We start from the raw sequence: 14,016 nt of genomic DNA, 5'->3' as shown, positions 1-14,016 counted from the left end.
TTCCCTCTTGCGTCTAAATTGTTTGCCTCTAGTTGCTTTACTTCACTTTATTTCTCTATCTCCTGTATTCGTCTTGTCTCCTCTGGTCTTCCCACATTTATTTAGTTGATTTCCTCTCCTGTGGCAGCTTATTTTGTCTTCCTCAGATGTTATTATCTTTTCTTTTCTCTTCTTGTCTCTTCCCCTTTTTTAATGTCTTGTCGTCTTTTCTTATTCTCTTCAATCTCAAAGTGTAATTGTGTTCCTGTCTGCATAGCTACTCTTTTTAACCAAAATATGCTGCTAACTTTGTCTATTTTATTATTAAATGTATTCAATTATTGCAACAATTGAGAAAATACGACCTCCATTCAATGGATCTGAGGATCATGTGAACAAAAATCATCATTAATTCTCATCACAAAATATTCATTTGATGCTGCTCACTGCATTATGTATACAGTTTATCGAATTGAAAATGCTTAACAACTAGGGTTGCATAGGGGCGGAAAGTTTCCGGTAAGTTTCCGGAAAGTTTCCATGGGAAGTTAAGCTGGGGAATTTTGGAAATATTCAATGCAAAATTAAACAAAAAACATGACATTTCAACAAAAACAAAAACAAAGTAGAAAAGAACAAGTTTTAATTATTTTATTGAACAATTATTTGTTTTATTGAAGAGCGAAAACAGGAATGTTGCGTTACATTTTACTCATCTACCCCAACCCCACTCATTAAAAAATGAACAAAAATGTACCCCCATCCAAAGATCCCCACAAAGTCCCATTCAAAATGTTAAATGAAAAGAGCTCTTCTTCCACCAAAAAGTCCCATTAAACATGCACATATTCCTTCAAGCAATCCTCTGCATTTTTGCTAAACCCTTTCAGTCAATGGGCTCTTCCTGGGCCTCATCAACATCTAACTCTGAGTCTTCCTCTTCAGTGTCACTGTCCAGCCTTGTTGAGGATGGCTCTGTGTCCGGCTCAAAGAGCCTTAGGTTTGCCCGAATGCCAACCAGGTTTTCCACTCTCACATTTGTGAGCCTGTTGCGAACCTTTGTGTGGTCTCAATAGCCATGCAGTAAGCAGTGTGCTATGTCATGGATATTCAAGTGTACTTGAATGGCATCGGTTTGTTTTAGTCAAGATTATGCTAAAATATACTTTCCCCAACTATATTTAAGTTCCCTATGAAGAGCCAACCTTCAATTTAGAAAATCCCCAGTTTATTCCCATAAATTCCCGTTAATTCCCGTGGCAAGTTTCCATCTTTGAAAATTCCCGGAATTTTGCAACCCTATTAACAACACAGTGTGCAAGTACCATCAGCCACACAACTGCATTCAAACATGGCAGACTTTCCTCTCTAAAATGTTTTAACTATTTGCTATAGGGTGGTGTATTTAGGCTGCGCTCCCTGTTGGCTCCACCACATTGCTGCTGCTCAGCTCACCTCTTCAGTAACAGCTGCAGTCTGATTCTACTATTGTCCCTCCTGCTGCTGTTCATAAAGCCATTTAGTAGCCCAGTGTGGACAGCATCCATCTGTGGTCTGACTAAAGCTATTATCCTCACTCCACCGTTGCCTTTTTCTGGTGCAATTTTTCATTCATGAGATGAATGCATGCCGCTTTTAATTCCACCTATGCTGATCTGGTGCTTCGGGCAGGCATTTAGGGGCATCCATGCTACATTCTGTCCCCTACCCTTAGGTTGCTACCATATAATAATAAACATAGTTTGCTTTTTTTAATGAGGCCCTATCATGCTTTTGGGGGTTTTCTCTCATGTACATGTATATATAGGATTGTAAGTGGTCTGCAAAGGCGCAATCCCAAAGTTCCCCAGTTACATTACATTACATGTCATTTGTTAGACGCTTTTAGTGACTTACTTCAATACTGTGGACAATCCCCACAGGAGCAATTTCGGGTGAAGTGTCTCAGGGACACAAGAACATGTTCCTTTGTTTACTTCCATAACATAATGACATCACTGTGTAACAATTGCGCTTCTATTGGCTAGCGCTCCAACACATTGTACGGACATTTTCGAAACATATCTTAGCTGTTGAACTATCACAACAGAGCTGGCCAGCTAACCAATCCGAGCAGACTGGGCTCTGGCTTCAGACAGAGGGGAAAAATAGGTAATTAATAATGTCAAGCATCATCAGGTCTGTGGCGGGTCCTCACTCGTAAATCCCCCAATGATGACGCAGTAATTGTGTGTCGTAATGCCCCTTTTGTGCTTTATTTGTAAACCAGCTGCAGTGATTTATAAATCCACCAGGTAGCACTGATGGAAGGTAAGAACAGCTGATTTGAGGGTGCATGCTCTCCACACAGAACAGCTCGTTGTTCCTATGCATAAAAAAGTGGCATGTAATGCCAGTCACCAGAGAAGACTACTGGTTGGATGGCTGAACAAATGTATGTATTTACTCATTCCGGTCTCGAACCAGGGTACGGACAGTCGCTTTGTGTCATCCACTATTACTGGACTAAGTGCAAACCAAGTAGGACATTGCATCGGTTACATCAACATTTATCTAACTCAGACACAAGCACCATCCAACACAGTCATGTCTCCTTCCTCCGGGGACAATTACATAAAGATGAGCCGATCACCTGCTCTTTACCATGTCTGGAAGCTCAGATAGTGAATAATAAACTGAACCGACAGAGTGCAGTTGTTATGCATTGGAGACAGAACCACTGCAGATTGTTTTCCACCTTGCAGACCCTCACATACATGCTTGGGTGATGCAACAATACAAGTGACCCACTGCCTGTCTCTCTGCCTCACTCTTGATTAAAGTCTGTTGTGTTTGCCCTGGGTTGATTGCTTTCTCAGGAACTTCTCTGTGTGACTGAGCTGCAGCGCACATAGCCTCCTGTACAAAGAGCAAAGGCAATTTTTGTTGATTTGTTTTATGATCCTTCGGCCCTTGAAACCTATTTGTTTCATATTGTCAAAATCTCGCAAACCCACTGGTATCGGTACGTTTTATTTTCTTTATCCCCAGAAAAACATGTTATTTTTGCAGAGGTGTATAGTTTCCTTCAACAAACCGAGATTAGCGTACAAGAGATTTATGAGCCACAGAATTATAGTGTTGTAAGAGCGTGACCCAGAAGGGCCATTTTTAAAAGGGTGTAAAGCATTGTACCACAACATAATATTCTTTATTGATAGGACTGGTTTTATCACTCTTTCTCCATTTGTTTTACACACATTTCACGTCTTTAATGTCGACTGAAGCCTGTAGAAGTCCCTCATTTCCCATATCAGCAAGGTCATCAATTTGTCAATCTCAGAACCTCATCTGTTCTCCCTTGCTTTTGTATTAGCTGTCCTTCTCTTTTTCCTCATTTTCCCAGCCTCAGTGTAGACTTATTCCTACTGAATTTTTTACGATCAATGGCAGAGAAAAAGAGGAGTGACAAGTTCTTGACCGGACTCAAACCCAGGATTTCAGGGTGACACTGTTACACTGCAAACTGCCAGGTCACCAGGGAGCCTCTATTAATCAATCGATGTTATTTCCTCCCTGTGTCATTGTTGGTCTCAGCCCCGTCCTCCTCTCTTTCATTTTCTTTGGTACTTCAACACACATTATCTATCCGTCTTTTTTTCTTTTCTAATGAAAATTCAAAACAAACATCCAATGCTTTCTCTCCATTCCTTTCAAACAAACACACACATCCAATATTTTGCTCACCGACATCTCCGATACATGTTTGCTTTTTAGATTATCTTCATGTTATCATCTGTAGGAAGAGGCAATCATTCGTCTGGAGAAGGGCGCGTCATCTGTAATCCCGTTCAATCGTCCTTAGTGTCCTATACTTAAATAGCTGCATACCCTTTCCATTCAGTAGCAACATTCTGTTACATCAACTTTGTTTGCCTGCAATGCCCTCTATAATGATTCCTGTTCTCTGGGACCTATTGCTCTAATCATCCAATGTTCTTTCATGTTCTGCGTCTACACCCTATAATTCTCTGATAAAACCTCTATTCTGTTGTTGGTTTGAAATTGTTCCCCCTTCCTTCTTGTGTATTCCGTCAAACCTTTGAAAAACCCACCCAATGTTCCATCCTATCCTTGTTACAGCAATACTTTGTTAACTGCAAAGCAGATGCCCAGCTTATGGAATGCATATGGTTAGCTAATCGCAATCGAGTGATAATGGTTGATGAAAGTAATTTATACCTGATTTTAAAGACTGTAATGGCGATAAATGGTTGATCAAATCCATTCCCTCATCTACTACCTGCATTTACTACCCTCACGTATATCTTGCTATACGTCTTTCAACTGTCCTGCTATAACACTGTGTACCTGCCTATTGGCTTGTATACCCTTCTCTGGTCTGCTATTAACTATTGTTAAACCCTCCAGTTTTATACTCCTCCAATCTTTACTCTTGCCAACATTAACAAAAAATAATATAGTTGACCTTGTCTCACTTTAGTTTCACTTTCTTTTTGTTCAGGTTAATAAACATACATATGAAAATACTATGTCAGGGATAATATGCAGCCAGACAGTCGTTAATGAAACAAGAACAGATCTCAACATGTTGTTCTTTTTCATTAATGACCACTTTTATCTACATTATCCCGACTATTACACGGCCAATTATTATATAAACCAATGACTACAATATTGATTAAAATATGATTGTGTTGTTTCCGGTAAGAAAAATAGCCGATTCCACTGCTGGACGTAACTTAAAAGGACGGCAGCACTGATGGAGGTTTTCTATAACTGTCCAGGTCTGTTCACACTTTATTTTCCAAGAAACAGTCCATAAGCACGGCCAGAGCCAATACTGTGTTCCCGTTAGTGTCTACTTCCTGTCTGTCTTCTTCTGCTGTTCCCTTAAGTCTCATGAATCCAACATTTGGTGCTCTCCACAAATATAAAAATGAATATTTAAAAAGTATTCAATGGTGTTTTCTGATGGATGAAAATGTGTGTTGGTTGTCCACAGCTGACTTTAGATGAACCAGACTTCTTTCTGGGGATTGATATGCCTGAACATGCTCCTTAGCAAGGTCTGCTCTCCTTAGCAGTGGGCTGCTTGCTAAAAATAGCAGACATCTGGAATATCCAAATTGACCAATCAGAATTGAGTACTCAACTAAGCTGTGTAATAAACCTTACCACTTAAAGTTGGATAGTTCCTCTATCAACAGCAGACCTCTGAACTATGGTGTCAATCAGTGCTTTAATTGGAATAAAAAAGGTGCCAGTACTCTAAATCAGCAACTGTTTCAAGTCAATTTATTTATACAGCCCAAAAACAAGTATTTGGCACAAAGTCATAGTATATCCTATAATGATGGTGGGTTTGTCCCTTTACTGTATATTTTAGAAAGGCTCACTGTACTTAAACAAAATGACTCAGGGTGCATCTGAGATTAGAGGGGGTGCAGGGGTAAAGTGCTATTTTATAAGTGGGGAGTGGACCTGAAACCCTCTAGGGGGGTCCGGGGGCATGCTCCCTCGGGAAGATTTTTTTTTAAATATTGAAGTTAGATGCATCAATCTGGTGCACTTTGAGAGCAAAATGAAGAGATATATGGATACCTCGCAACATCCATATCAAACAACTGTAAACAGATTAACTTTTTCTTTATGGATATAAAAGAAAGTAAAGCCTGACTCCTACTGGCGGCTGGTTAAATGACTCCTCGTCCCTGAGTCAGGGTTCCTGCAGGTTTCGCCAACTCAAATTTAAGACTTTTCAAGACCTTTTTAAGACCACTTTGAATAGAATTTAAGACCTATTTCGCGGCAAGAAAGTATGAAGGAAAATTGCTAAGAAAGAAGAAATACGTCCATAATTACTTACAAAGTAAATGTATTCATGTTCAACATAAGAACAATGACTGAACATAACAGCATAACAGTACAGAACTGTGTTAGCGTGTTAGACAAAAAGTGTGTGTGTGTGTGTGTGTGTGTGTGTGTGTGTGTGTGTGTATACAGTATGTGTGTGTGTGTGTGTGTGTGTGTGTGTGTGTGTGTGTGTGTGTGTGTGTGTGTGTGTGTGTGTGTGTGTGTGTGTGTGTGTGTGTGTGTGTGTGTGTGTGTGTGTGTGTGTGTGTGTGTGTGTGTGTGTGTGTGTGTGTGTGTGTGTGTGTGTGTGACAAGAGCTATATTCAGAGCTCTGCAGCCTTGGCTACAATATTTCATTGTTGCTGTTGTATTATTGGTGTTTAGCTACGGTATTTAGCGTCTACAGCACCTCCGCTTTTAGGGTTGACATGGGTTGCAGTCGAATAATCCAAAAATCAGCCCCTATTGTCTATCCCTATCGTCTATTCCTTGACCTCTGAGTGAAACATCATGGGGTTAAGGGATAGTGGATAGGAGAGTTCAAAAGGACTTAAGAGAAGAGACTGCGGTACTTTAGAGAATCCGACTGCACTTTCACTATCCGACGTGTTTATGATGCGCCAGCGGACGTCATAAATGTGCGTCTGCTGCTGTGGAGAAACTATGGAAACTACATTTTTCTATACACGGACTACAACATGGATGTTATAAGAACAAGGGACTACTGTAAACTCATCTAGAGACTCTGCACCGTGCCCTGATGCTGTTGTTTTATGCTTTATGAACGTGGACAACAGAGAAACATATTCTTCATGACCAAAGTTGGAATTGAAACAAAAAAGGAAAGTGAAACTTATGCTCATCACCCTCTCCCTCCGATCCACATTAATACAAATGATCCCAATACGTATGATTGTATGAAAAGATCTTAAAATCAATACAAATGTATTTATTATAAACGTTAGACCTTAACATCTATCACTGTGTATATCACCATTCAAACATCTTTTAAAAGTTGAACAAACCCCGGACAGCTGAGTAAAGACTGTGAAATGTTGACTTTTTTTGATCATTTCAGTAAAAACTAACGTTCATATTTCTCTTTTGGATTATAACACTGATGAACGTTCAAAACTAAGCACTTTGGCAAGTTACCACATACGTTTTAAAAAACGTAATAAGCACCGTAACGTTCATGATATAATTTCTCGGTCATAATCGGTTGTTTCCGTGAACGGCCGAATGTTGTGTGACGGCAAATGCTGCGGCTGCAAGGCATTGTGGGGCAGCATTTTCTCCTCTCCTTTCGGTGAGGGAGGTCCAGTGGTTCCTAAGCTAAAGGAGGTTATAAAGGAAGTTTGAAACCTCCTTTCCTATCCTTTAGAGCAGTGGTTCTCAACCTGTGGTATGCATACCAATGGTGGTACGCCAGCTCCCGCTAGTGGTACGTGGAGGAATCTGACATATAACAAATATTAAAAAAAATATATATTACATTTTCTTTTTTTTTTCTTTTTTTTTTTATACTTAAAGGAGAACTATCATGCTATATTTGAATAATATATTGTAGGACCATACCTATATAAGGTATATTTATAAGTTTTCTTTTTCAAAATATTAAACAGATCATGCATTTTAGCCATGCCTCATTTCGCTCTATTTTCCTCTCCTCCACCCTATCTTTGGCTGCAGCTGACCACGCCCCCCTGCAAAGGAGGGGGCCGAGTTGCGAGCGTCATGTTACCATGCTGTTACCATGCCACGGCAACCTCTCATTCCCCTGATTAGTGGAGAGTTGGCCATATAGGCGGAGCTCCTCGTCACTGACGTCAGACTATTTTCAAATCTGTAACAGTCTTTTTTATTTTTTTTATTTAACCTTTATTTAACCAGATAAAAAGCATTGAGATACAATCTCAATGCGGGATCTGTATCAGATCCCGTTTTTAGAGATTTTGGGTATGGAGGAAAAGAGGGAGGGTTGTGTTTTCTGACACTTGGTGAGTTCCCTGACACAACGGGGACACATATTCATGTATAAAAGACGTACAAAGGTGCATTTTGCATGATAGGTCCCCTTTAAAGGTGGGGTAGGTAATTTTGGAGAAACCAGCTTGAGTGCGCTAGAATTTGAAAGTACGCAACCGGAAAAAATCTGCCACTTCCTTACGGAGCCCCTCCTCCAACACACACGAATGCGCACATGACCAATGAGGGCACAAGATAAGTTTGTGCACAGATGGAAGGCTGACAGGCAGGTAGGCCATACAGTTATTTTAGCCGGGCCGGCTCAGATGATTGGTCGTGCTTTTTACAGTACTACGGCTTCCACAGATGACATTTTTTATGTATTGTCAAAACACTTCAGATATTCATTGCTATTGGGATGTTAAGAGCATTCCATGGAATGTAACAAAAAGTGTATCTCGAGACGGTTTCTCAAACTTACCTACCCCACATTTAACCTTTACACATAACACAGACATATAAAATACAGGACACACAACTAAGTAAACAAAAAGCAGTCACTACATTGTGCACATTTGGGACATTAAGGTACACTACTTATTACTGCAACAGCAGCTGACGGTAAGGACCTCAGACAACTTCAATTTAAAACAGGCTATAGGGACAAGTGCCATCAGTTTGAGGCTTGATTGAATAACATTAATTACAAAATAAATCATACTATCAAAATACTACAACGAATGAAAATAAGCTTGAGATAATTGAAACTGTGGTTTAAATTAGTTCTAATAGGCTATTGTTATTTTTAGATTTAGAAACGAAAACATTTTTATTTTTATTTCTGGCGTTGCTAATGACGACCATAATACCCGTGAACGATTAGCGAACGTTGCAAGCAAGCTAAAGAAAGAAGAAAGCTGAATGATGTTAAAAACGTGGCTCAAAACGGGAGGTATTCGGAAGAGAAGTACAGAGGAGAATATTACCAGCGAAAGTGAACAAGTGAATGAGGAGGAGGACAGTCATCAACCGAGTACAAGCGCAGGCTCCGCCAGCAACACAAAAGTGATATGCACAGCCTCTGTGATGGAGGAGAGAAGTGACTCAGGAAGAAGGCATTTGCTCAAAGGATGGAGAGAGGTCAAAAGCTGAAAAAGCACACACTCGTCCTTAATTGTTATCTTTTTTCTTATGTTTTTTCTTTTCTTTTTTACTTTGCCACCACAGAAATGGCAATAGCAAACATCAGCAGACTGAAGATGAGCTATTAGCCCTTAGGCTCATCTGCTCCTGGAGGCTTCATTATTATTGGAACTGAATTCCCAATAGGACATTTTCTGTTTCGATGTGGGTTGTTGCAGGAAGCCTACATTCACACTTTGGTATAGGTCCAGGAAATGACATGTGTGTACAGGTGACATTTGTTGTGTGAGAATAAGTTATTATTTTGTTCTTTATATTCTCACTTGTGGTGTGTGAGTAAGTGAGTGAGAGAGAGAGAGAGCACAATAAATAATGGTATTATTAATACATTTGCCTCTGAGTCCTGCATGAACTGTGCATAGACTGTATTTTAACATTGGTCATATGGTGGTACTTGGAGAGCCAACTATTTTCTCAGGTGGTACTTGGTGGAAAAAGGTTGAGAAACACTGATCTAGAGAATTTGAACGGCACTTATCATGGCTGCCACTGAGGGACTTCCGGGTCATTTAATTCGGTTAGGAAGGTTCCTAAGCTAAATGGACTATTCGACTTCAGCCGTAGACTCAAACGTCGCCCGGAGGTCCCCTGGTGTTGTTGTGGGAGCTGCTGCACTAGCTAACGCTACATTAGCAAAACAGACGCTAATTTATTTTGCAAAATGTGTAGCAGGCTTCAAACACGTTCCCCTCCACCGGTTTCAACCAAGCACTAAATTCGATGTGTTCCAACCAAATACAGTTGAACTTCCCCATATTTATTTGTAAGTAGATTCGAAGATACATGAGTTTCTGACTGAAGCTTGGTTGCTAGGTTACTAACTGGGTGTTCTCCGATAAGGGGCCGGGGGAAACAAAGTTAGTGATTACTGGTTCCATGTTGATTTATTTCAATACAGATTTTTGGGGGAACTGAAAGGCTCTTACCGTACTGGTTACTTTGCAGCCCGGACATTTTCCCCAAAACACATTTAGACGGTATCGCAACACAGAAGTATCTTTCAAATCCGATCATTTTTAAGACCTTTCTTATTTTTTTGGTCATATTTAAGACCTTTTTAAGGCCTTAAATTCAGATTATCAAATGTAAGACTTTTTAAGACCCCACGGGAACCCTGCTGAATACATTCACCATCTTTCAGCAGGAAAGGAGAGAGGGAATCCTTGTCCGGCGACAACCGTTGTCTTTTCGCACCATTATTAAGCCACGCTAACATTTTCGAAATGCTAACGTTATGTGATGTCTTTTCTGCTGTAGTCTATCGCTGCGGCGTATCTAGGTACGGTGGCCGGCGGCTGAGTACCGGCATTTTACTGAGTACCTTGCCGGTACTCAGTAAGAAGTGCCGGTACCACATGGGTACAAATCAGAAGTGCCGGTACTGCGTACCGGTGAGTACCGGCCCAATTCAAGCACTGGTGTCAACGTTGGATGAACTAGATGCTAATCCTGTACTTCTGTAGAAAGGCCCATAAGAAGTTAATAAGCGACTCGTCAGATAATTAGTGGGCGAGAATGTCAAGAAACTAATCGGCAAACACTGCTTTGAGCAGTGCATGTATATCTTCAGTCTCGGGTCTTCTGGTTTTCCTTTTTGAAGGGGTTTATTATTACCCTTCAACCGCTCTTGATTGATGTGAAAACCTTTTGTATCATATTTTGTCAAATATATGTTTGAAGTGTTGCTACATATCCCTGCCACTCTTCTGCAACACCCTCTCCATTACACTCCAAAACCCTGCTGCAAGTCCCACCACATAAGCCAGAGCTCAGCAATATCACAGCGGATAAGAGCATTGAGTGTGTGCGAGTGTGTGTAGCAGCGACGTGCAGTCAGGGGAGGCAGGGGAGGCAGAGCCTCACCTGTCATACTCCAATGTAACGGAAAAACAACTAAAGAAAAACTAAATAGTAATAATAATAAAATGTCTCCACTGATCTATGATGTAAGTGTGATTAATGTATGATTCCAATCGCTTTTTAAAGTCAAAATCAGCTAATTTGCCGAGCTCCGCTACAACTACGGGTAGCGATGAGAAGTGAGGCAGGGACGAGCTCTGCCTCTCGTAAGCCCACAGTAATTTGCTGGAGTGCGGGCACTAATTTAGCGCGGGCACTTATTTTGTGAGCGCGCTCAAGCCAGTTACTGTGGGGTGAGGTGAGGCACACCTGCCTCACCTCAGAATGTGTCACCCCACAGAAATTGGCTGGAAAGCGGGCCCTAAGCGCATGCCTGTTACCATCTGACTTTAGGTCACCAATGTAATGTTTGTAGATCCCTTTATTAAATTTATCCTCGCCATCCATAGTCTCTAAATAACTTATTTAACGTATATATGATGTTTAGGCTCGCTGGTCTCATCCATAGACTGTGGTCTCATCATATAACGGCAATGAAAAAAGCAGCAGGAGAGGCAGCCATAACCTCTGCCGCACTGAAGGGGGAGCACGTGAGCCCACAGGTTCTTGTTGCTACTGTTATTCTACGCAGAGACGGTAGACATAAACAACAAACTAGACTTTTGAAACTACAGGAAGATAAGGAGAACTTTTACAAAAAACGAATAGATTGTTGTCTAGAAGGAGAGCATGGACTTAATCTTCAAGTCAAGGTAAGACCACAATTGTAATGAAAATGGGATCTTACTAAGAAAGAACAATCCAATATTTAGATGTTGGGTATCCTTTTGTTGAACGGTCTGTTTAAAATGAATTGAAGCATCAGACTAAAAAAGCTTTTGAAAATAACCGAATATTTTGATTAAGGTCAAAATATAATATTTGTAAATCTGACTCTGAAAGAGTCAGTGCCTCACCAGCCATGAAGCTCACCGCACGTCACTGGTGTGTAGTGATGGTGGGATGAAGGTGGGGGTGAGTACAATGTCAGGGAGAGATGGGGGAATAAGGAATGAGCTGGAAATGGAGTGAGAGAATGCTGAAAGGAAGCAGGTGTAAAAGGGAAAATGGAAATAAAAAAGAGAATTGAATTTTGAAATGCACTTTTATCGATCAACTGGCAGAACGGAACAACTGCATTTCAATGTGTCGAAAAGCAGAACTTAATCCTAAATCTCCACTGGTGCTGCTTTTGGGCACCGGAAATACAATGTGATTTCAGTTGGCAGCTTACTGTTGTGTAAAATAATTTGACTGTAAAGGGATTAGTATGATTCAAAGATAGATCTTGTTGAATTTTCGAAACAAAATTGAAGTTTTTAGACAAGTTAAAGAGCACATATTATGCAAATTGTTGGTTCATATTGGTACGTTGTGCCTCTACTGCATTCAACTAAAATTCAACGAGGTCCATTTAGAGAAAATCTCCCCATGCAAAGGTCCGGAGCTTCAAAATGTCTAACTTGCTTCATGAATTAGTGTGATATATATTGAAGTAGCTTGTAGCTTTATCAATGTCTGCATGTAATCAACAATTGACTGCCAAATAAAGAAAGTACAATTCATAAACAACAATTTGTATTGTCAATTAACATTGAACTATACAGATATAGAGTCAAATAATGTGGATATGTGTAATGTTCCTCTCGGACTGCATTTAAAAAATAAAATAGAGAAAATAAATAAAATAGCTTTTGAAAATATGTGCATCTTAAAAGTGCTTAATTTTAAATGAATAAAATAAAGTGTAGCAGCAGCTTGAGTTTCCCTTTTTCTTTGTTAACCGTTTCACATCATGACTTAACAGTTTCAGACGATTATAGAACAATATCAGTCTTTACACAGCATAACAATTGAAAAGTTTTAAAGTATAATTTTCTTTCCCTCTTATATTGAAATCCCTCACTCACTTTGTTTTGTTCCGTGCGAGAATTGAGCTCGAGCTTGTCATTCCAGGAGTTTAAATCTGGGCTGAAATGGTGTCAGGGCCATTCTCATTCACACATGCAGGTGCTCATTGGTTAGCCTGGAACGATATTTAATTGTACTATGTTGATCCTGGTGGACTGATCATATCGGACTCTGAGACTGCTTATTGTTTGTGACCTCAGTTCTGACTTGAGAGGGAATGTTTGGTCAAACACTTTGTGTTTTGTCTCATAGTGGCGTTTTGGCACTTTTAATGAGCGCCATGGTCTCTGCACAAATGAGACACACTGGTTCTGTGCTCCCAGTGGGCAGGATGAACATGAATGACTCCGTCCACTGAGCTCTGTTCTCACTGTCCATTTTCCTCTTCTTGGAGAACGCCATGTGTAATTATTTGTCTCTACCTGTCTGCCGCTATCACGCCTGTTCACTCTCCTCTCCGCTTCTCTCCCTGTATCGCTATTCGCTAATTATTCTCTTCACTCACTTTCTTCTGCCGCTGTCTCGTCTCTTCTTCTGTGTTTCTCTCCCTGTATCGCTCAATTGTCTCTTTCGCCCCCTGTCGGTGGCGGTTAAAATAGAATCACCCCGTCAAAATTGAAATCCCCTATTAATGTATTGATTATAGGTCCAGGTCCGTATAGGTCGGCGTCTGGGTCCGGATCCGGACCGCGGTCCGCCTGTTACTGAACTATGCTCTACTGTAACATGTCTCCATGCTTTAATGTTCAAAAAGGTCTTTATTCTTCTCATACTGCCTGTGCCGCAGCACCTCTTTTCAGCCTCTGTCTGAAACCAGAGTGTGTGGGAGAGAAACTCCCTCTGGAGGCCACACAGGGATTGTAACCTTTGTAATGTGTTACGGTTTTAGTGCATGTAAATGGTCTGCCATTTACATGCACTAAAACCGTAACACATTACAGGAAATGGGCATTCACACACATCTAACAAGAAAGTTGACCTTTCCCAGCGTTTCCGCCAGGGGGGCATCTTGCCGTCATTTGAAGCCCTTATTCAGCTCGGGACGCCTTGAACGCAAGCCGAGGGCGTCCAAGAATATTAATAACTCGAGAGAAGATCGAGAGTTTTTATTTGATGAGAAGGAAAAAGGACAAGGAAATCCCTCTGTTGGAGGGGCAAAGGAGTCTGGTGGGATTCTTTTCGGAGTATTTTGAAGATCGT

General features: G+C 40.6%; 1 long non-coding RNA gene across 1 annotated transcript in view; it reads right to left on the bottom strand.

The window, feature by feature from the left end:
* The window catches only part of LOC307040649, a 67,207-nt gene that overhangs the window by 31,851 nt on the left and 21,340 nt on the right, over positions 1-14,016 (bottom strand). The gene's annotated exons all lie outside the window — the stretch shown is intronic.

Source organism: Notothenia rossii (genome assembly GCF_949606895.1).
Source record: "Notothenia rossii genome assembly, chromosome: 5".
NCBI classification, from domain to species: Eukaryota; Metazoa; Chordata; class Actinopteri; order Perciformes; family Nototheniidae; genus Notothenia; species Notothenia rossii.
Note: the sequence above shows the minus strand (reverse complement) of the source record. Positions and strands in the feature narration are given on the sequence as shown.